Genomic DNA, 23,460 nt, shown 5'->3' on the forward strand with positions numbered 1-23,460 from the left:
AATGAACCAATCTGGCACAGAGGTTGACCGTATTCATCACCGCAAAGGCACCTTCTATGAGCACCATATTAAGATAACTTACCTGATTGTATAAGAAGATGGCATCTCTAGAACACAGTCCCTACTGGAAACAGACTTGCCTGATCATGCATTAATGGTAGAGGTATTTCTCCTCTGATGTGTTGAAGCACCTCCAGTCAGATCTCCGAATGAATGAGAATAATGTCTTATTTTTCAAAATATGGGCAAAAAGCTCCTGTACTATGGATTACATACAAAGTGTATTGGATAGATGATCTGGAAATAATTGACAAACCAATTTTTCATAAAATTTGCGGATAGCAATCATGCTGCAAGTTACATTTTGTAAATTGACAACAGCTCCAAGATTCATTCTGAACTTGCTTGACAAAGGGTGCCCACTCTCCTGATGTGCATCTGTTCATGACTGAAGTGTACAGTCAATTCACTAATGTTTGCTTGCTAAAACATTTCTTGCAAAAGGACTAAAAAGGAACACATCATCCTCAATTAGCCCAAGGAACACACATTTAAATATTTTTCTCCCCAAGGATCTAGCTGATAAAGCTACCTGAAGAATGGAAGGCAGTATGATAAATTAAACCTGAAAATTATTTTAAATAGTTGGTTATTTGGAGAACCGGTAGCCAATATAGATTATCTTATATTGGCCATTTTTTTCCAACTGAAAACAAACAAAAAACTTTTCAAGCAAGATAGTTTATGTGACATAAATCTCTGGAGTCAAAAATGCTGTTATCTTGTGGACACCAGATACAAAAATTAAAATGAATTTAGTTGAAAGATATATTGAGCGTAAAGTTTGAGTAACAAATGAAATATCAGGGTGACACATGCATTCTAACTTAGGTTTGAAACAAAAGACAATTGAATCGATATACATTAAAGGAGAGGAATGCCCTGAGTTTCAAAGCTAGTGAGAATATTCAAAACCATTATTTAATGTACAGGGTATTGTAACAATGCGAGGTTTGTTTCATTAAGAGGTGCATGAGGCTCTTAAAGAGCAGAATAGCATTCAGTATTGCAACTAAAATCAGATCATTAATCTCTCTTTGTCATCAAATTGGAATTTCCCTTTTATATAGACCTTCTGAGTTTTTATCCATTGCTGTATTTTGATCAAACACACAAATCATTTTCTTTCATCTCTTACAAACAATTGCAACTTCTCTTTGCAATTAGAAAGAATCTCTCTTTGATCAGTCTCTGAAAATTAGAGATTTGTCAGTTTCAAGGTGGAAATGAATGCAGGACATAAAGCAAAACAACATATAGGCACGTGAATTTGAAGCTAGAATAGGCTACTTGACTCTTCAAAGATGCTCTGCCAATCAATACAATCATGGCTGGTCTGATTGTTTCAAACACTCCCCTAATCCTGATAAATTTTCATTCCCTTACTTATCAAGAATCTATCCATCTTTGTCTTAAAAAATATTCAAACACTCTGCTTTCATCACTTTTTGAGGAAGCGAATGTCAAAGACTCACAACTCACTGTGAGAAAAAAAGTTCTCCTCATCTTTATTTTAAGTGAACGATACTTTATTTCTAAATAGTGGCCCTCGGTTCTAGAATATCCCACAAGAGGAAACATCCTTTCCACATCCACCCTGTCATGATATTATGGTCAAAATCTTACTAGGATCTGAACAACGTAGTCAATAGTTAGATGATTGGTAGAACTGGATGAGATGTTCAGCAAGGGCAATCTTGATGTCAAGACCATTTCACCACATCTTCTATACTTTTCTCAAATGGTGTAATGAGATTCTTGCTTGGTGGTGCAGAGTTGCCACCTGATGCTCATTGTTGGTTGGTAAATGCCTGGTTAACAGCCCAAATCACTTCATTAATATTCCAGTTGCAATTTACTAAACTTGTCAAGCAAATTACCCATCAGGAAAGCTCAGCATGGAAACCAGAGCAGGTTCAACGTGCTGATTACTCCAAAAGATCTCCATGTTGGACACCAGGAACCAACATCTTGGGTAGGTTCCATGGGTTACTACTACATTCATAAAACATTAGCACTCAATATGTGCCAGCCTCGAAGAACCCTGAAGGCACATCTCCAGCTCACTTACAAGACACTTCTGCCTTTGGACGCAGCATCTTGGGAAGCACTGGCAATTAGTATTGGAATCAAGAACATTTTGCACTCATGCACCTAGCTCTTGCAGAGAACCAGGCTACAACCACAGGCTTTTTGCTCATTCCCAAAGCACTCCATGCCTGTGAACCTACTTGCACGCAACATTCCTGCCCTGCCTTTTTGTGCTTTGCCCCTTCAGCCAGCGATGCCTCATATTACTGCTTCTTGCTGTGCCATTTAGCACAGGTGACAAGTTGGAAAGTTTGCCACAGTTGTCAGCAGGCCTCTGTTCAATCAAGGGGGAGAGCCTTTGCTGAGGGATCACTGGCATAGTAAACCGAGAGCAGAATCTGCTCCCACTCTAAGGACAGTCAGGATCCTCTCCTCATAAGGAGCCAAATGTTGAGAAGCACACTTTGGATTTTTTGCCCTAATTGCGGGCTGTTTTCTTCCTGGAATGAGAGAAAGGCAGGCAATACGGAAGAAAGAAATGAGTGCCACACCTATTACTGATGGTGCATGTAGGGAGGTGTCTGGTTGAGTGAGTACATAGGCAGAGCAGAGGGCATGTAGGGTTAATAGTATCACAGGTTGGGCTAGGTGAATGGAATGAGGGAAGATGTTGCAGGTATAGTGAGAGTGATACAGCATGAACCATGGTGGAAGGCGGGTGTAGAGCAGAGAGAGAGTGAGTATGAGGTATTGGAGAGAAGATAATGCAAATGCTCTAGTAGAGTTAAGATGGACATTGACTTTCTTCCAACAGCGCTTCCAAAAGGCTGCTCTAATTTGGTTGGCAACTTTGTACCAAGCTGGCAGGGTCTGGTGTGTCCCACTTGCCCACAACCCTGCCCAGCAGGACCTCCAAATTTCTGTCTATAAAGCAGGGTGCTGATTTCTCCTGTCTAACATATCCGGGAGAAATGACTAGGATATGTGGAGGACAGCTTTAGAATGACAGTACTTGTGTGGATTCCCAACAAACTTTCAAAGGTGATGCTGACCCCAGATCAGCCCTGGGATCTCCAGTGTTTGGCGAGTTGTTCTGGGAACAGCAGATGTAAGAATGTGCAGAAACCAAACGTGATGTTCACCATCGGGGCAGAATTAAGATGGCAAGTTTGGTAAGATTTGGCAAGAAAACCCATTTGGGCTTGCAGCAAAAATCAGTCCATTAAACTTTACATGGCTTGCATTTCATTATTTCATTATTGAGGGCGGCACGGTGGCACAGTGGTTAGCACTGCTGCCTCACAGCGCCTGAAGACCCGGGTTCAATTCCCGACTCAGGCGACTGACTGTGTGGAGTTTGCACGTTCTCCCCGTGTCTGCGTGGGTTTCCTCCGGGTGCTCCGGTTTCCTCCCACAGTCCAAAGATGTGCGGGTCAGGTGAATTGGCCATGCTAAATTGCCCGTAGTGTTAGGTAAGGGGTAATGTAGGGGTATGGGTGGGTTTCGCTTCGGCGGGTTGGTGTGGACTTGTTGGGCCGAAGGGCCTGTTTCCACACTGTAAGTCTAATCTAAAATTTCACTTTTTTTTGCTAAATTCATCTCTGCATGTTTCAATCAAGTTACCTCTTACTTTTCTAAACTCCAAGCCTAGCTTCTCCAACCATTACTCATAAAAAAAACCATGCATTCCTAAATTAATATAGTAACCTTCTCGAAACTTCTTCCATTTTATAGCCTTAAAATAAGGACTGTGCATTGCTCTGTGTACTGTATTCTAGATGTGATCTCACTAGCGCCCTACATAACTAAATCATAACTTCTCTATTTTTGTATTCATTTTCCCTTGCAATAAAGGACAATACTCTATTAAGTTCCTAATTATTTGCTTAAACTGCATACAAACCTTTTGGGATTCATGCATTAGGACACACAGATGCCTCTGCATATCCCAGCTTTGCAATCTCTCACCATTTAGATAACATGTTTCTTCAATATTCTAACTGCCAAAATGGACAATTTCAAAAATTCTCACAAATACACCATTTGCAGATATTTCGCTCAATCACTTAACCCATCTATATCTCTACGTGGCCTCCTTACATTTCTTCACAAGTTACTTTAGTATCTACCTTTATGTCATCACCAAATTTAGCAATCACGCTTTTGGTCCCTTTTTCCAAACCTTTTAAATTAATTGTTAAAATGTGAGACCCCAGTACAGAGCACTGTGATACACCATTCATTACAACTTTCCAACCAGAAAATGGCCTATTTATAAACTCTCTGTTTCCTACTAGCTAGCCAATTGTTATCCATGCCAATATGTCATCTACTACAGTATCACAGAACCATTAAGGACCAAGGACCAAGACCGATCCAAACTAGAGACCCAGGCAGACACCCAGCAACTATGGCAAGGACTGAATGACATCACAGGTTGTAAAAAGAGACAGTGCAAGATAGCAGACGATGACATATCCGTCGCAGATCGTCTCTATGCTCGGTTTGAGCAGAACTTCGGCGGAGAGGTAACACCTATTCCGCCAAGTCCTGATGAATCTATCCCAACGGTCATTGTATCAGAGGTCAGATCAGTTTTCCTTCATGTGAATCCAAGGAAAGCAATGGAACCAGAAAAAGTACCAGGCCGTGCACTCAGAGCATGCGCAGATCAACTGGCAGGGGTCTTCTTGGACATCTTCATCTGTCCCTGCAGTAGGCTACTGTCCCTGCCTATTTCAAGAGGGCCAACATCATCCCTGTGCCGAAGAAGGCTCATGCAGCGTGTGGCCCTAAGTTCACTAGTCATGAAGTGCTTTGAAAGGCTGGTTGTGGCATTAATCAACTCCAGCCTCCCCCCTATTTGCTCTTGACCCACTCCAGTTTGCCTATAGGACCAACAGATCCACGTCAGATGCCATATCACTTCCCTAGAACATCCCGACACCAAGAACAGCTATGTAAGAATCCTACTCATTGACTACAGGTCAGCCTTCAACACTATTATCCCCTTGAGACTGATTACTAAACTTAGTGATCTTGGACTAAGTCCCACTCTCTGCAACTGGATCCTAAGTTTCCTGACCCACAGGTCACAATCAGTGAAGACTGGGGACAATATTTCATCCTCGCTAACACTCAACAGTGGAGCTCCCCAGGGGTGCGTACTGTCTACTCACTATATACCCATGACTTTTTTCCCAAATACCAGATGAATGCCATTTACAAGCTCGCTGATGACACCACCATAGCCGGTCGAATCTCAGATGGCGATGAAACAGACTACAGATGGGAGGTGGAAGACCTGGAAAAATGGTGCATTGAGAACAATCTAGCTGTCAATGGCAGCAAAACCAAGGAACTCATTATTGACATTCGGCTGGATGTTACTCTTGCCCTCCCTACACATTAACAGCACAGAGGTGGAATGAGTTAAGAGTGTCAAGCTCCTGGGAGTGGTGACCTACAACAAGCTTTCTTGGACTCTTCATGTGGACACAGTGGTTACACAGGTCCAACAGCATCTCTTCTTCCTCAGGCAACTGAGGAAATTTGGCTTGACAACGAACACCCTTGCCAACTTTTATAGGTGTGCCATCGAGGGCACTTTGTCTGGATACATCACTGCCTGGTATGGCAACTGTCCCATTCAAGATCGAAGACGGTTATAGTGAGTGGTGAACTCAGCCCAGACAATCACAAAGGCCAACCTCCCATCTATAGAATCCATCTACAAGGCCCATTGTGAAGGAAAGTCTGCCAGCATTCTTAAAAATCCATCCCACCCTGGCAATGTTTTCTACAACCTCTACCATCGGAGAGAAGGTACAGATGCCTGAACACACGCACCAGCCAGTTTCACAACAGTTTCTATCCTACTGTTGTTAGAATACTGAATGGACTCACAAACTCTTTACATTCATCTGTACCTGTGTTTTGGTTTTTGCTGTAGTTTACCTTTTATTTACTATCTATCTACTTAAGTCTGTGATCTGCCTGTACTGCTCGCAAACAAAGTTTTTCACTGTGCCTCAGTACACGTGACAATAAATTCAATTCAATTTTGTGCTTTTATTTTATGTAATAATCTTTGATTTGCCATTTTATCTAATGCCTTCTGGAAAGCTAAATACAGCATATCTGCAAGTCTCATTATCCACATCACATGTTAATTCTTCAAATATCTCCAGAACATTGCTTAAACATGATCACCCTTTCACAAAATCATGTTGACTCTGCATAATTACCTTGAAATCCTCTAAATGCCATGTTATAATGTCTTTAATTATTTCTTCGAACATCTTTCTTATGACAGATGTGATCTATCGTTAAGGGATCTACACTTCTCTAGTTTCTATTTCCCTCTCCTTTTGAATAAAAAAAGTTACATTTGCTCATGCAACCTTCCCCAAATGGAAAGATTTTTGAAAAATTAACTCCAAGGCATCAACTATTTCACTAACCAATTATTTTAAGATCCTAGGTTGAAGTCAATCAGGATCCAGAGATTTGTCAGCAAACTGTTCCAACTGTTAACTCAGCACCATTTACTTGGTGATTATAACTGTCTTGAATTCCTCCCTCCTTTCCACTTACTATTGACATCTATTCATGCCATGTTACTTGTATCGTCTATAGTGAAGACAAATGTAAAATACCTGTTTCACCAGCCATTTCCTTCCTTTATGTTAATAATTTCACAGATACTTTTTCCCATTCATTCAGTTAAAAAAAGAAAAATACTATAGAAAATCTTGCTATCTGTTTTAATATGTCCAACTAGCTTGTGCAAGTATTTTCATTTTTCTCTCTTTATTCATTTTTGTCATAACTTGATCTTTTGAATATTCATTCCAAACTTCTGATCTACACTCATATATTTGCAATTATACCTGTTTCCTTTAAATTTGACACTATCTTTAACATTTTAGTTAACCACAGATAATGGGCTCTGGGATGTTTTCTTTCTTGTTGGAATCTGTGTATTCTGAAATATGCCCTGAAATTTTTTTCCAAGTCGTCTTCATTGATCTATCTCTTAGGTTAATTTTCTAGTTCACGTAATTTCCCTTATTGAAATTTTAAAAAGGCCTGGACCCATTTATCCTTCTCTCAAACTGAATGCAAAATGCAATCACATTATGATCACTGCTTCACTTGACTCAAGAACATCTTGATTTTGAAGTTGTCGATTAATGTTATCATCCTGCACAATACCAAGTTTGGCAAAGTCTGTTATCTAGTTTACTCTAGACTGTGTTGCTCTAAGAAACTATCCGCATTAATCTAGGAACTCCCCATCTAGAGCACAGCTACTTGGCCTAGGTCTCCAGCAGGTGGTGAGCAAACCAAGAACAAAAAATTCCATCTTCTCCCTGAAGATACTGTTGCAGGCACTACCAGCAGTCTAAATATAACAAAATCTATTTGCTCAAAATTGGACTCTCATGAAATGCAGCCTTGGCTGAAACATTTGCTACCAGCTGCAGTCAGAAGTGCTGAGTGGATGATCCATCTTGACCCCCTCCTCAGGTGCCAGCATCACAGATGCCAGACTTCAGCCAATTCAATTCACTCAGCTACTAGCACTTGATGCATAAAGGTCAACGACCTTGACAAAAACCTGGCAGTAACTTGTGTCCTAGAATTGGGCATGCACCTCGTCAATTTTTTCCAGTACAGCCACAATACTGATATCCAATGGACATTGTGCAACAGTGCCTGAGTATGTTCTGTCCACCATAGTAAGTTAACTACTGCCTCATGAGTCTGCTTCCAATCATCAACAAATGAAGATGTCATCAGTAGTGTTATCAAGTGGCATTTGTACAGCATTATAAATGCATGGTCAGCTCGGTTCCTTCCACAGCAACTCAGCTTTTGACCTCATTGTAACTTTGATCCAAACAAGTAAACAAAGAGCTGAATACAAGAGGCAGGGTGAGAGTGACTGATCTTGACATTAAGGCAGAATCTGACTGAGTGCAGTTTCCAGTGGTCCAAGTAAAACTGAAGTCAATGGGAATCAGAGGGAATATTTTCCATTGGCTGGAGTCGTACTGAGTGCAAAGGAAGATTGTAGTTGTTGGGGATCATTCATTTTAGCCTCAGCATATCATTTCAGGATTTCCTCAGGAAAATGTTCAACCACTTTAAGTTGTTTCATCAATGACTTACCCATACTGTTCCATACAAGGCTAGAAGTGGGGATGTTCAATGGTGATTGCACAAGGTTCAGTACAATTTGTGAGTCCTTCAGATACTGAAACAGTACCTGTTCATATATAGCAAGAATTGGACAACATTCAGACTTAGGATGATGAGTAACAAGTAAAAGTGTCAGGCAATTACAATGACTAAAATGAGAGATGCTAACACTTTACAATGTTTCCCTCACTGAAACCAGACCATCAACATTCTGGAGCTTAATGCTGACAAGTAATCTAATTGAACTAGCAATTGAAAAACATTGGATACAAGAGCAGGATAGATGTTACGAATAATGGCGAGTAACTCACCTTCTGACTCCCAAGGATGATCCAGCCTATACTAGGCAGAAGTCAGATGTGATGGAATGTTCTCTATTAGCTTCATGTATGCAGTGCCAACAATAATCAAGAAGGTCAACAATACCTAGCGCAAGTAGCTCACTTGATTTATCACCCTATTCACCACTGGTATGGAGTCCAACAGAACATAATATATGCAAGATCTGCTGCATGAACTTGCCAGTGTCCTTAATAGCCTCTAAGTCTGTGATGTCTACCACCTGAGCAGCAAATGCACACCAAATATACTAAGCCACAATTCTGACGTGAAGCTATATTGCTCTTCTTTCACTGCTTTGGGTCAAAACCTGGAACTTTCTTTCAAATTGTACATTGAATGTTCCTCCATCAGATAGTCTCCAGTGGTTCATGCAGATGGGTTACCATCATCTTCTCAAGGGCAATTAGGGATGGGCAACAAATAATGAAGTTGTAGATAAAGATAAGACAGCGGATGTGCATGCATAGGACCGGATTTCAGAAGAACATGTGACACTGTTCCATACAAGAACCACTGCAAAAAGGTTGAATTTACATGACATTGATAGAAAACCCATTAATCATGATTTGCTACAAAGACCACCTTATTTCAATTCGGTCACTGAAAACCGATGTATTCTCATGTCGGGTGATGATACTTAGGGAGAGGTAATTCAGTTTGATAGATAGCATAAGCAGTATCAGACTATCATACAGTTTTACCACATTGCAGGCTTCCCAAAGTGCAACTATTTGCTGGCTTTTGTAATAAAACTCCACAAACTGTCTGAATAGGAAAACCTTACACTGCTAGAAGTGACAATATTGCAGTGACATACACATTTAAAAGCCAATTTTTTGTAATTTGCCAGGAAGTTTTTGTCCTATGGGATTGCACTATCCCAGACCTCAAGGAAGAATTTGAAGTAATTTATTGGAGAATGACTTTTATGGTGACAAAGTGTACCATCTGCTCCACATATTATTATCCTTCTACAAGCTGCAAGAATTAAGAGGTGCTACAGGCATTAGGACATTCATGTGGATATGTAAGATACTTAATACTTGTTTCAGCAATCAGCAAGGGATACCTGAAAACCCCTATTCTAATTCAGATTTTTTCCAGGCATTCTTGGTGCTCAGAACATTTGTTCCCAAAATTGGGCCTTGTGTGTGTGTTTTACAATCATATAACAGGTACAACTAGATCACAAGTACAATGTAAACTACCATGAGCGTAGTAAAATCTAGGTGCTTCACAGCTTTTTCTTATCAATAAATCTTTTGCCATTGAGCAACATTAGGACAAGATGTAATACATCTTGAAGAGCATATTAAAGGAAGAGAGTGGCTGAAAAGGTGAAGTGGAAGAAATTTCCAGGGCTATGGGTTGATGTAATTTAAATCATAGATAAAATGATGGAATGATTTATTTTGCCACATGAAGCCACAAAACTATCTCCAGGATTGTATGGCTATACAACAAAAGACCCGCACTTACACAGTGCCTCTCACAAACTCAGCACATTCCAAAGCACCTTACTGCAAATAAAACACTTTTGGAGTGTAATCATTGTTGTAATGAAGAAAACTGGAAAGGTTTACTGACGTGAAAGGTGAAGCCATGGAGATGAATTTTAAAATAAATGCTCTGCAGGTCTGGGACCCTTTGTAGGTCAGGGAAAAGAATGATGATGAGTGAATAGAACTTAACCTAAGTCAAGATAAAGGTGACAGAGTTTTGAATATCTTCAAATATGGATGGTGAATAATAAGAGGTCATTCAGAAGTTTATTGGAGTAGTCAGGCAGAGAGGTAACAAAGGGAGAGGTGAAGGTTTCTACAGCAGATGATCTGAGGCAAGACTGGGGACAGATGATGTTATGAAGATGGTAGTAAGATTTTATAGGTAGGACACCACTTTGCTGCACAGGTGCCAGTGTCTTGGATATATTGGAACAGGCCCTTAGTTGAATACCTGGCTTTGTCAGGTAGCACAATCACAGCTGTGATGTTTCCAGGGTTCATTACCATTGTGATTTCCTGTAGATGCAGCATCTTTCTAATGTCAGGTAGAGTGAAGCTGGTTGGTTGGATACAGGTATCCTTGATGATTACTTGTCTAGGAGAACACTGAATAGGAGTGCTCATTTTGCACTTTTGGCCAATGACGAAGATATTTCAATCTCCTCTCTTAGACAGCTGTACTATGGATGAGTATGGGGAAATTCTTAGAACATTCTTCTTAACTGCCTACTTGCCTACAATAATTTCTCCAATGGATGTGCCATGACAAGAGAGTATTGCTCAGCTGTTTTATGTGTTCAGCATACAGGTGACTCAGCCTCACAAATTCTGCCTGCTGCTCATGGCACATACTCCTACATTCCGCTTTCAATCCGATTAGATCTACCAGTTTAGAAGCGAATCAGGAATGAGAGACGTATCAAGTCTTGAGATTAAACAGTGGTGATATTTAATTGTGTTGTTTTACACAACAACTGTTACACCAAGAAAACTCAATTCTGAAGTAAAAACTACATGTCAGTAACATTACTATTGATACTTTTTCTGGAGGAGAACATAGATTCTCCTGCTCTTGCTTGCTGTGCTTTTCCAGCACTCCACTCTCAACTACTCTCTTTCTCTGTTTGACTCAGTGACTAAAAACTTCATTTTGATCATATGTATACTAGGATTGAGTATTTATATCCGGAGATTCTGTTGGAGAAACACAAGAGCATGTCATTTGCTGGGCATGACTTCACCTGTCACAAAGACATGCCCATGACCAAAACCAATCCTCTGGTTTCATTAGAAAGTCTTCTAATCTCCAGTGGAGGGTTCACTTGGAAGATGTTTACATGAGAATGACTATAAATGGCCTCCAAACCACTGTGTTGTTAGAGGTGACTTCAATGGCTGCGGACATTTACAAAATATATATATAAAAACGGAGAGAACTGAGGATGCTGTAACTCAGAGACAAAAGTCGAAATTGCTGGAAAAGTGCAGTTCTGAGGAAGGGTCACTAAATTCGAAATGTTAACTCCGATTTCTCTCCAGATGCTGTCAGATCTGCTGAGCTTTTCCAGCAATTTCTATCTTTGTCTTTAAAAAAAATGTTTGGATATGCACTCCCTATCAATGCTGGATACCACTGGCAAACAGCTGTCTCCTGCACACATTATTACCATGCCCCAAATCATGAAATGTTCATCAAAATGTCTTTTTTCTCTATAGAATAGCATTTTGTTTGCTTACTTGTGTGTGAGCAGACCTGTTGAAGGTCATTGTCCATTTCTTAGTCCCATTACCATTGTTTCAAACAGAGATCGATAAAGGACAAAATATTCTTGGTTGTAGAATTTAAAAGTTGTTACAAAATGGCTAAAAGTAACCTCAAGAGAAAAGAAAGATAACAACTTACACAAATTGATTAGAATGTAATCTCTACTACTTACTCTTCAACTTAAACACAAAACTATTCAAAAGTCCACCTCAATCATGCGTATTCATTTTCAAAACAAAATTCTCCCCTGTTCAATTCTATACAAACCTGTTCTAATAAGTGTATAATTATGACAGTAATGTTCATTTAACTGTATAATTTTGTAGTCCATACTGACATTGCATGGTTAGTTAACAGATTAATTACCCCCATTCTCACCTTTACAAACAGTAATCGGTTAATTATTCATTTAAACAGGCTAGTTTAACACCTCATTATTCACTAACTGCCACAGTCTATACAGATAAATGTCATACTCAGTTCATGTTGCTGTCCTGAATGGTCTTATTACAGCAAATATGAAGCATGATTTTTCAAACCATTTTTCTTGGTCTTGCTGTATACTTTATAGGCACTTTTCTTGACCCAGTAACTGGAAATGGTGCACATATATGCAAAAAGAATTAGATGCTGAAAAGGTGGTTATTGTATTTCAATATGTAAGAATCTAAATTATTTTCTTTCTATTCATGAACACTGAAATTCCATTACCAACATTATGGTCACAAAAATCGGCTCCTTAGGGATTTTTTTAATATTAACAAAATGTATCTACCTACTTTCAGGGAGTTCTTATTAAAAGGCAAAAAAAAACTTTCAGAAAAATAAAATACAGGGCAGTGGTTAAGTGTTAGATTTCTGATCATCCACTCTCTCAAGAAGATATTAGTAAGAATAAGAATACTTTACCTTGGGACTTCTCTTTTGGCTCTACTGTTTTTACAGTTTTGTTTTCAGAATAAATGCAGGGTTACATCATCTACCAATGCAGTGAAGAGTCTTTCACGGCCACCCAGACATATTCATTTCCTGACAGGGAAACAGACTATAACTTATGGGTGATACTCACTTTGAGATTTTAAAAGTGATTTTAAAGATGCTTATCTGTGTGCAATGGTCGGTTGGTTTTGCCATTTTGTTTCCTTTAATTTGACACCAGAGCTGGTGTGATGTCATCACTCTTTATTTGTTGCAAATTCCTCTAGTGGCTGAAAGCTGCTATTACAGACATTTGTCTCTTAAAAACACAGACCTACACTCATCAAACCTCTTTAAAATGCTGCAACAATGAAAATTAAATAACAACAGAAGAAAGCAACACAAGAAAAGACAATCAACTAACCAAGTGAAAGGAACAAACAAACCATTCACACATTCTATTTCAGTAAAACTATAAAAACTGGAAGGCCAACATTTGATCATGAATTGGGTAGTAAGTGAAATCTTCACTGAATTGCCATTACTAAAGTAACACATGCAGCTTTACTTAGTGGATCAAGCCAAAAAAAGATCGTGAGAGGCAATCTTTTAAAATATTATTACTTCTTGGCAAGGATGATTTCTCTGAATAAATACAGCTGGTATTTCTGAGTTATAATATCCAGAGAAGATGTGGAGAATACTTGAGGACCAGCTCAAACTATGAGCCAACTTTTGGATTAACAGGCTTGATCTCACTTTGTACAGACAGAAACCCAAATCTGTTGATGCCTCTGTTGCTACTTGTGACTGCAAAGGACATGAATATGATTTTTCTGAACAACTCTCAGAGAATCAAATTAGAAATAATCTCTACTTTGATCAAAGCTTTCTGGAAAGATCTTCTGAGCAAGAGAAAGGGCCATACCATTGATATATTGCTGGACAATGCATGCTAACAATAAAACCACAGTGGCATTTCAACATCAATTATATGTTTTTAGGTGCAGACAACACTATACATCAAACCAGCAAGATCTGTCACAGATGTAGCTTGACACACCCAGAAATTGTCTGCCATTTCCTCACATTTGCAAACCATGTCGCACCAAAGAATACTGGACACGTGCAGGAAATCTGGTTTCAAAACCCATATCAGCCTCTGGAGCACATCTCAGGTGACCAATAAAGTGGTATGATACCACAACGCTGACAGCACATAAAATTGTCCAAACAGACACAAATATATCAACAAAGTGAACAACCAACAAACCAAAAAGCAACTTTGGACAATGACTAAGCCTTTCATATTATCAAGCACATAATGTCAATGGTATTAGATAAGCAGAAGCCTTTGCAACCATCAACATGTAGCAGTACTCATAACAAGTGGTTGCATTTCCAATTTGTGATAGGCATCAGTCTGGAGTTTTGAGGTACAAGTTAAATGGATGCAGAAGGACATTTTAGGTCAAGAGTATAAATGATGATATTCATTATAAAGTTAATATCTTTACATAACTGAATATTTAAGATAAAGCCCCATTAGTTCACTTTTTGATTTTGTAGGAATTATTTTTGTTTTAAATTGTGAATTCTGTAGCTTAATTCTTCTCATATCTGTCTGGGATTTCAGATTCTAAAAACAAAAATATGTTCCTGGTCTCTAGTGAGGTCATTACACTACTATAGCCGAAGGCAGATTGTCACTACAGCTCCTGTAATTTTGAGCAAATCAGGTGACCAGAGCACATGCAGTCTCACACACCAGACCTTCATTGCATGCCGAACTACTTCCTGCAAACACCACCAACCGTGAGCAACTTCTCCAAACCCCCAGCACAAACTCAAACAGAGTCAACATAAAGCAATCAACAACTAACCTTGAAATTTTGATCGTGCCTCAACTAAGTTGACACTACCTGTGAAGATGCACATGCAACATAACTTTATAATTGAGTTACTGAAATCCAGAAAACACCTGTCGAACTAGATCTATTCATGGCTTAGTGTCATCAAGAAAAATTTGAGAAAATTGGAAGGAGGGTAAGAAGTGCTAGTGAAGGAGTGAGATGAGGATCAGATGGTCTCCTGGAATAGGTCTAATTCTACAGGTGTTTTCTAGATTTCAGTAGCTCAACTGTAATGTTACATAGCATGTGAATCTTCACAATTAGTGTCAACTTAGTTGTGGATCACCGTCATGGCTGACCTTCCCTTTACCTATTATCCCCCTTTACAGCTTCTCATACAGGCTATTCATTAGCTATGAGCAGCAGGAACTTTGACTGAGTTTTCCCACACGCAAGCTCAAGAACATTGTAGTTAATTATGGTATATCAAATGTCACTGCGCACTACTAACTCAGCTCAGGTCGCAAGGTAAACCTAGAAACCCTTTGGCACTATCAAGAGAAAACCTAGCCCAGAGAGCTTATGTTTGGTAAATGTTTCTTTGCAATATCTGGAAAACCATCTGTCTTAAAGGATGCAGCTTTCCATATATTTGGTTGGTGAAATATGTGTCCATGGTTGTGTAGAGTCATATGGGCAACTTTTTGACCAACCCTTTGATGCAATAAAACTGGGTTTTCAACTTTAGTTTTGGACAAATTGTGCATAAGCCAACTGAGGTACAAAGCTACCCATTCACAAAAATAACATCAAACTACCTGGTGAGGTCACTGAACAATTCAAAACAACAAAACATTTCCCTGGTACTTCATATAAAATCAGGACAACATTTGTTGGTATCAGGAGCAAGGCAAAGAAACATGGTGCTGCTTCTCACTTTTGTGTACATTTCTTATGGAGTTCATCAGTCATTGTGTACAGCTTATTTAGAAACTGTTTCTCCTTCTCTTTATCATCTTGAACACTGTACATAATCTCTGTTTTTTTATATACACACATTGGTAGGATATGAGCTGTGTGGGAACATTTCCTGAAAATAAACATTGCAACTGAACCAATACAAAGGCAATCAGGATAAAGTAGTCCTGGGTTCTCAGTGGAGCCAGCACTCATGAAAAGATAGTCCTCTTAAGAATTATCCACACAATGGCTCAAATACCATTGTCATCTTGGAATGGTGAATAAACAGGGCATTATGGCAACTTTACATTTCTCAACAACTAACAGACCTACTGAGTATTAATTCAGTTAAAAACCTTCTGTTTATCAAGGCCTATGATTGGAATGCTTTAGAAACCTTATGAGAAAGATGTGCAACATTGTGCAGTCAATAAAGCTCATGTACAAGAATTAAGGATATTTGATTGTCTGACAATGTACACCTAGGAGAATGTGAGGACTGCAGATGCTGGAGATCAGAGATGAAAAATGTGTTGCTGGAAAAGTGCAGCAGGTCAGGCAGCATCCCAGGAGCAGGAGAATCGACGTTTCAGGCATAAGAAGGGCTTATGCCCAAAACGTCGATTCTCCTGCTCCTTTGATGCTGCTTGACCTGCTGTGCTTTTCCAGCAACACATTTTTCAGCTCTGACAATGTACACCATTTGGTTCATACACCAAACAGTGCTTCACAGAAGGAAGATAATATGTTTGAAATAGTTTCCAAGTTTCACAGATGTTTGTTTAGAAGGAAGCCTCTCATTAGTTTTACTGACGTCTTCATTTGATCATGTTCTATTTTCACAAGGACATAATGCCACAATTGTGAACCCTGATTTATAAGTTTGACTTTGATCTGAATACGTCAACAATTTCATTATGGCTCTGAAGTTCAATTGCAGCGTGAATATTTTCAAATGATCAACATAAAGACAGACTATTGGCTCATTTTTGTGAAATAACAAAAAATGACATCCTCAGGAATGGAAAGGGACTGAAATCTCACAGCAATAGCCCAACCTTCTTAGTTAAAATTATTTTTAAAAGACATACTTTGAATATTGTCTTATAGTAATGAGGTTATAAGATTATATTTTGGGTCTGTAGTTTCAAATTTAGGCAAAATGAAAGGCTTTGGATGACTGCCCACAATAATCCTGAATGGACTATCAGAGGTCAAAGAAAGGCTCAAATCATTTTAATGAGAATTTGCAAAACATTAATGTTTGGAGACAATAAAAATAGCTTCAGGTTTTCAATGTGTAAAATCTGAGTCTCCTAAAGTTCCAGAAAGGTGTTATAGGTGTCAGATTGTGAACATGTATGCTGTGAACTGTTCACTTATTTATATATCTTTTGCAACGAGATATCTAATGTAGGCAAGATTAAAAAAAAGATTTTATCCCTTTTGAATTGTATGTGTCAATTCAGTAGTATATTTATCTCAAATTGGACAGTTAATGACAGAAAAAAGCATTAACCTAAAATTTTCAAACTATCAATATCATTGCTAACAACATCTTACAGAAATAACAGAAGCTGGAAGTTTACAACAAATGTCCTGCAAAGAAAATATCGAAACACCTTCACCAAATTACTGTAAGCAAGTACTTCTTAAAATCATGGCATTAATGAATAGCATTCAGAAGATTTAGTTTAACTTGTGTCTAAAGGCTGAACAATGGGGGGGAAACATTTTTTAATAAATAAAGACTTGCTAAGTTAAACCATTTAAGCACTGAGCGGATGATAATATGCAGAGATAGAATATTGTAACACCTAAATCATGGGGGTTTCATGCAGAGGGTGGTGCGTTCATGGAATGAGCTGCCAGAGGAAGTGGTGGAGGCTGGTACAATAAGAACATTTAAAAGGCATCTGGATGGGTATATGAATAGGAAGGGTTTAGATCATTTAATGGAACTAGATTAGGTTAGGAGTTGGGCTGAAGGAAATGTTTCTGTGCTGTAAATCTTTATGACTCCGTGACATTTTGATTGCTGTTGAAAATTACCAACAGAGAGGTAATATTGAAGATTAGCAGAGGCATGTGAGGATTGGAGGAAGATTCTACAGAATGGAAATCTAGGGACTTTTGCTGTTATGCTGGAAGTGCAATGTAGTGGGTTCCCTACAAGTCCATAGCCAGTAATCCAAAATAACAAGAAAGCATTGATTATTAAGGTGGACAGCCTCTGCATAAGCAAGCATTGCAGAAGCACCAGACCTTCAAACTGGTTGCAAAAAGCCAAGTGACAGCATATATCTCTACTGGTGAAAAGAAACAGGAAATTATCAAGCCATAGTAGAGGGAAAGGACAAACACAAGACTTTATACTTGCATTTGACCTGCATAAGCTAGGTCAAGTTTTGAAGGAGATAAATCTGGGTTTTGCCTCAAATTTTAATGATTTATTTCTCTACTTTCTGCATGATCCTCCAATCTCTGCACTGGTATGCAATTGGAATTCTTGTGCCAATGAATTTGGTAAAAAGAAAATGCTAACTGAAAGGAATATGATGAAATACTCACTGCTAGCTTGGATAGCACAATATTCTAGAGATGTGACAATTCATTTGGTTAATACTCTCAGCACTGGATACAATATCATCTCCTTCCAAACTGAATGCAGTAAACTTTATATTTTCCTTTATATTTTATCACAGATCTCACTACATGACTTACAAACCTGCTTTAGTAGTGACTCATATCTCCAAAATGCCTATCAAGGAAGATAATGGCATCAACATCACCAGTACCCAGGTCATTTTGAAATTACACACCACCCCGAGATAGAAAGAGGTTATGTGAGTGAATCTGCATTTTTAAACTTAATTTGTATTTTTAAGGTAGACCCTAACAGAAACAGAGGGATTGAAATGGGAATAGAAAGGTAATACATTGGAAACAAAAATCTCTGGCATAACCAACCAGTTTAAAATATATAAAAGGACACAATACAAGTACAAGAAAACTAAAGAAGACTGAGGAAATCAGAATCCAAATCCAGAAATTGTGGATACGTTGCTGCAGCTGTCTCTGTTACAGCAAGAGAACATTGGTGAATTTACCCCATTCAGATTGAGCTGAGCAGGTTCTGCAGACATGGATTATTTGTGGTGACGACAACACACATGGAACTCAGATTGTCAACAAGTCATAGAGATGTGCAGCACAGATACAAGCCCTTCGGTCCAACTTGTCCATACCAACCAGATATCCTAAACTGATCCAGTCCCATTTGCCAGCACCTGGCCCATATCCCTCTAGCCCTTCCTATCCATAGACCCATCCAGATGCCTTTTAAATGTTGTAATTGTACCCACTTTCACCACTTCCTCCAGCAGCTTGTTCCCTCTGCATGAAAAACTTGGCCCTTAGGTTCTTTTAAATCTTTCCCCTCTCACCTTAAACCTATGCTCTCTAATTTTGGACTCCCCGATCCTGGGGAAAAGATCTTAACTATTCACCCTATCCATGCCCCTCATGATTTTATAAACCTCTACAAGATCACCCCTTAGCCTTCGAAGCTACAGGGAAACATTTTTCAGCTGCAGTTGCAGTGGAAGCAGTGGCAGCAAGGACCAGGAGGCTGAATGGAAGATAAATTTAAAGTATCTAAACTTATCTGGTGTATAGGCTGAGCGTATACTGAGCAGGAAGGGACACGGGACTGCTGGGTAAGTGAGGCTTTATATTTGGGCGGTTGCTTTACCCGAAACACTACTCGGGTAGTGTCTCCCACCCATCCTTCTCTCCTAACCAAACAAAAGGTTCTGTGTGCCGGTCTGGTAAGGTGACTAGTTTTTATTTATATTTTTAGCTTTCAATAGTCTCGTTGGGAATTTAGAATAGTGGGAATGGAGGTTGGGGCAGTTCAAGTTCCACCTGCAGAATGTGGGAGGCAAGTGTCACCACTAGTATCTCTGCTGACTGCATCTGTGGAAAGTGAACCCAACTCCAGCTCCTCGAAAACCGCATTAGGGAACTGGAGCTGGAGCTGGATGAACTTCAGATCATTCGGGAGCCGGAGTGGGTTATTGAGAGGAGTTATAGGGAGGGAGTAACTCAGGCACAAAAAGAGGATAGATGGGTTACTGTCAAGGGATGGAAAGGGAATTGGCAGGCAGTACAGGGATCCCCTGTGGCCATTCCCTTCGACAACAAGTATACCATTTTGGATACTACTGGAGGGGATGACTTACCAGGATTAAGCAATGGGGCACAGGTCTCTGGCATAGCGTCTGTCCCTGTTGCTCAGAAAGGAAGGGGGAAGAGGAGCAGAGCAATGGTGACTCCATTGTTAGGGGGACAGATAGGAGGTTCTGTGGGAACAAGAGAGACTTACGGTTGGTGTGATGTCTCTCAGGTGCTAGGATCCGTGATGTCTCTGATCGTGTTTTCAGGATCCTTGAGGGAGAGGGTAGCAGCCTCAACTCATGGTCGACAAAGGCATCAATGACATATGTAGGAAGAGAGATGAGGATTTAAGACAGAAATTCAGGGAGCTATGGTGGAAGCTTAAAGCTAGAACAAACAGAGTTGTTACCTCTGATTTGTTGCCTGTGCCAGGTGCTAGCGAGGCAAGGAATAGGGAGAGCTGGGAGTTGAACATGTGGCTACAGGGATGGTGCAGGAGGGAGGGTTTTGGATTCCTGGATAATTGGGGTAGGTGGAATCTCTACAAACAGGATGGTCTTCACCTGAACCAGAAGGGGTACCAATATCCTGGGGGGGGAGGGGGAGGAATTTGCTAATGCTCTTCAAGTGGATTTAAAATAATTCGGCAGGGGAATTAGAACCTCAATTGCAGTTCCATTATGCAGGAGTTGAGAGTAGTGAGGTCAGAAATGAGGTTTCAAGGTTGCAAGAGGGCACCGGCAAACAAAAAGTTGATTTAAGTGTGTCTACTTCAATACCAGGAGCATCTGGAATAAGGTGGGTGAACTTGCAGCATGAGCTGGTGCCTGGGATTTCGATGTTGTGGCCATTTCAGCGACATGGATAGAACAGGGGCAGGAATGGTTGTTGCAGGTTCTGGGATTTACATGTTTCAGTAAGATCAGAGAAGATGGTAAAAGAGGGGGAGTTGTGGCATTGTTAATCAAGGACAGTATTATGGTGGCAGAAAGGACATTTGACGACTCATTTACTGAGGTAGTATGGAGGTTAGAAACAGGAAAGTAGAGGTCACCCAGTTGGGAGTTTTCTATAGGCCTCCGAATAGTTCCAGGGATGTGGAGGAAAGGATAGCAAAGATGATTCATGATAGGTGCAAGAGCGGCAGGGTGCTTGTTATGGGGGACGTTAACTTTGCAAATATTGACTGGGAATACTATAGTTCGAATACTTTAGATGGGTCAGTTTTTGTCCAACGTGTGTAGGAGGGTTTCCTACACAATATGGAGTCAGGCCAACAAGGGGCGAGGCCACATTGGATTTGGTACTGGGTAGTGTACCCGGCCAGGCGTTAATTTGGATGTAGATGAGCATTTTGGTGATAGTGACACAATTCGGTTATGTTTACATTAGCGATGGAAATGGATAGGTATATACTGCAGGGCAAGATTTATAGCAGGGTGAAAGGCAATTATGATGTAACGAGGCAAGATTTCGGATGCATAAGATGGGAAAGGAAACTGTAGGGGATGGGCACAACTGAAATGTGGAGCTTATTCAAGTAAATGCTACTGCGTGTCCTTGATACGTATGTACCTATTAGGCAGGGGGGAAGTTGTCGAGCGAGGGAGCTGTGGTTTACTAAAGAAGTTGAAACGCTGGTCAAGAGGAAAAAGAAGGCTTATGTTAGGATGAAATGTGAAGGCTCGGTTAGGGTGCTTGAGAGACACAAGTTAGCTAGGAAAGACCTAAAGAAAGAACGAAGAAGAGCCAGGAGAGAATGCGAGAGGCCATTGGCAGGATCAAGGAAAACCTGAAAGCTTTCTATAGGTATATCAGGAATAAAGGAATGAATAGAGTAAGATTAGGGTCAATCAAGGACAGTCATGGGAAGTTGTGGAGTCAGCGGAGAAAGGGGAAGCACTAAATGAATATTTTTTGTCAGTACTCATTCTGGAAAAAGACAATATCGAGGTGAATACTGAGATACAGGCTACAATAATAGATGGGATTGAGGTGCACAAGGAGTAGGTGTTAGCAATTTTAAAAAGTGTGAAAATAGATAAGTCCCCTGGGCCAGAGGGAATTTATCCTTGGATTCTCTCAGAAGCCAGGGAGGAGATTGCAGACCATTTGGCTTTGATCTTTATGTCATCACTGTCTACAGGAATAGTGCCAGAAGACTGCAGGAGAGCAAATGCTTTTTCCTTGTTCAAGAAGGGGAGTAGAGACAACCCTGGTAATTATACACCACTAAGTCTTAATTCGGTTGTGGGTAACGTGTTGGAAAAGGTTATAAGAGATAAGATTTATAATCATATAGAAAGGAATAAGTTGATCAGGGATAGTCAACATGGTTTTGTGAAGGTTCTTTGAGAAGATGATCAAACAAGTAGATGAGGGTAAAGCAGTTGATGTAGTGTATATGGATTTCAGTAAAGCATTTAATAAAGTTCCCAGGGTAGGCTATTGCACAAAATACATCGGCATGGGAATGAGGGTGATTTAGTAGTTTGGATCAGAAATTGGCCAACTGAAAGAAGACAGAGGGTGGTGGTTAATGGGAAATGTTCATCTTGGAGTTCAGTTACTAGTGGGATACCACAATGATCTGTTTTTGGGCCACTGCTGTTTGTCATTTTTATAAATGACCTGGATGAAAGCATAGAAGGATGGGTTAGTAAATTTGTGGATGACACTAAGGTTGGTCGAGTTGTGGATCGTGCCAAAGGATGTTGTAGGTTACAGGGGAACATTGATAAGCTGCAGAGATGGGCTGAGTGGTGACAAATGAAGTTTAATGTGGAAAAGTGTGAGCTGATTCACTTTGGAAGGAGTAACAGGAATACAGAGTACCAGGCTAATGGTAAGATCCTTGGTACTGTCAATGAACAGAGAGATCTCGGTTTCCATGGACATAGATCCCTGAAAATTTTCACCCTGGTTGATAGGGTTGTAAAGAAGGCATACGATATGTTAGGTTTTATTAGTAGAGGGATTGAGTTTTGGACCCACGAGGTCATGGTTCAGCTGTACAAAATTCTGGTGTTGCCGCACTTGAAGTATTGCTTTCAGTTCTGGTCACCGCATTCTCGGAAGAATATGGAAGCTTTGGAAAGAGTTTAGAGTTACTAAGATCTTGCCTGGTATGGAGGGAAGGTCTTACGAGGAAGGGCTGAGGGACATGAGGCTGTTTTTGTTAGAAAGAAGAAGGTTGAAAGGTGACTTAACTGACATATAAGATGATCAGAGCATGAGATTGGGTGGATAGTGAGTGTCTATTTTCTAGGATGTTGATAGCTAGAATGAAAGACATAGCTTCAAATTGAGCAGGCATAGTTATATATCAGAGGTAGTTTCTTTACTCAGAGAGTAGTAGAGGCATGGAATGCACTGCCTGCAGCAAAGTAGACTCACCAACTTTAAGGGCCTTTAAATGGTCATTGGATGGACATATAGATGAAAATGGAATAGTGTAGGTTAGATGGACTTCGGATTGGTTTTACAGGTCGGCGCAACATCAAGGGCCGAAGGGCCTGTACTGCACTGGAATGCTCTATGTTCTAGAATAGCCCCAATGTATTCAGTCTCTCTTTAAAGCTCAAACCCTCCAACGCTGGCAACATGTAAGTCTTTTCTGAATGACTACACATTTTAACAA

The 23,460-nt window shown here is 39.9% G+C and overlaps 1 protein-coding gene across 6 annotated transcripts in view; it reads right to left on the reverse strand.

Moving 5' to 3' along the window:
* foxp2 (forkhead box P2) overlaps positions 1 to 23,460 on the reverse strand; it is a 798,642-nt gene that overhangs the window by 231,576 nt on the left and 543,606 nt on the right. Inside the window, exon 1 of one of the 6 annotated variants that reach the window (XM_060839812.1) lies at positions 12,820 to 13,023. The exons of the other annotated variants lie outside the window; for them this stretch is intronic. The gene's annotated coding sequence lies outside the window, so the exon portion shown is untranslated. Of the gene's footprint in view, positions 1 to 12,819; positions 13,024 to 23,460 lie in introns of those variants that run through there. 6 annotated transcript variants of the gene reach the window in all.

Source organism: Hemiscyllium ocellatum, chromosome 19 (assembly GCF_020745735.1).
Source record: "Hemiscyllium ocellatum isolate sHemOce1 chromosome 19, sHemOce1.pat.X.cur, whole genome shotgun sequence".
NCBI classification, from domain to species: domain Eukaryota; kingdom Metazoa; phylum Chordata; class Chondrichthyes; order Orectolobiformes; family Hemiscylliidae; genus Hemiscyllium; species Hemiscyllium ocellatum.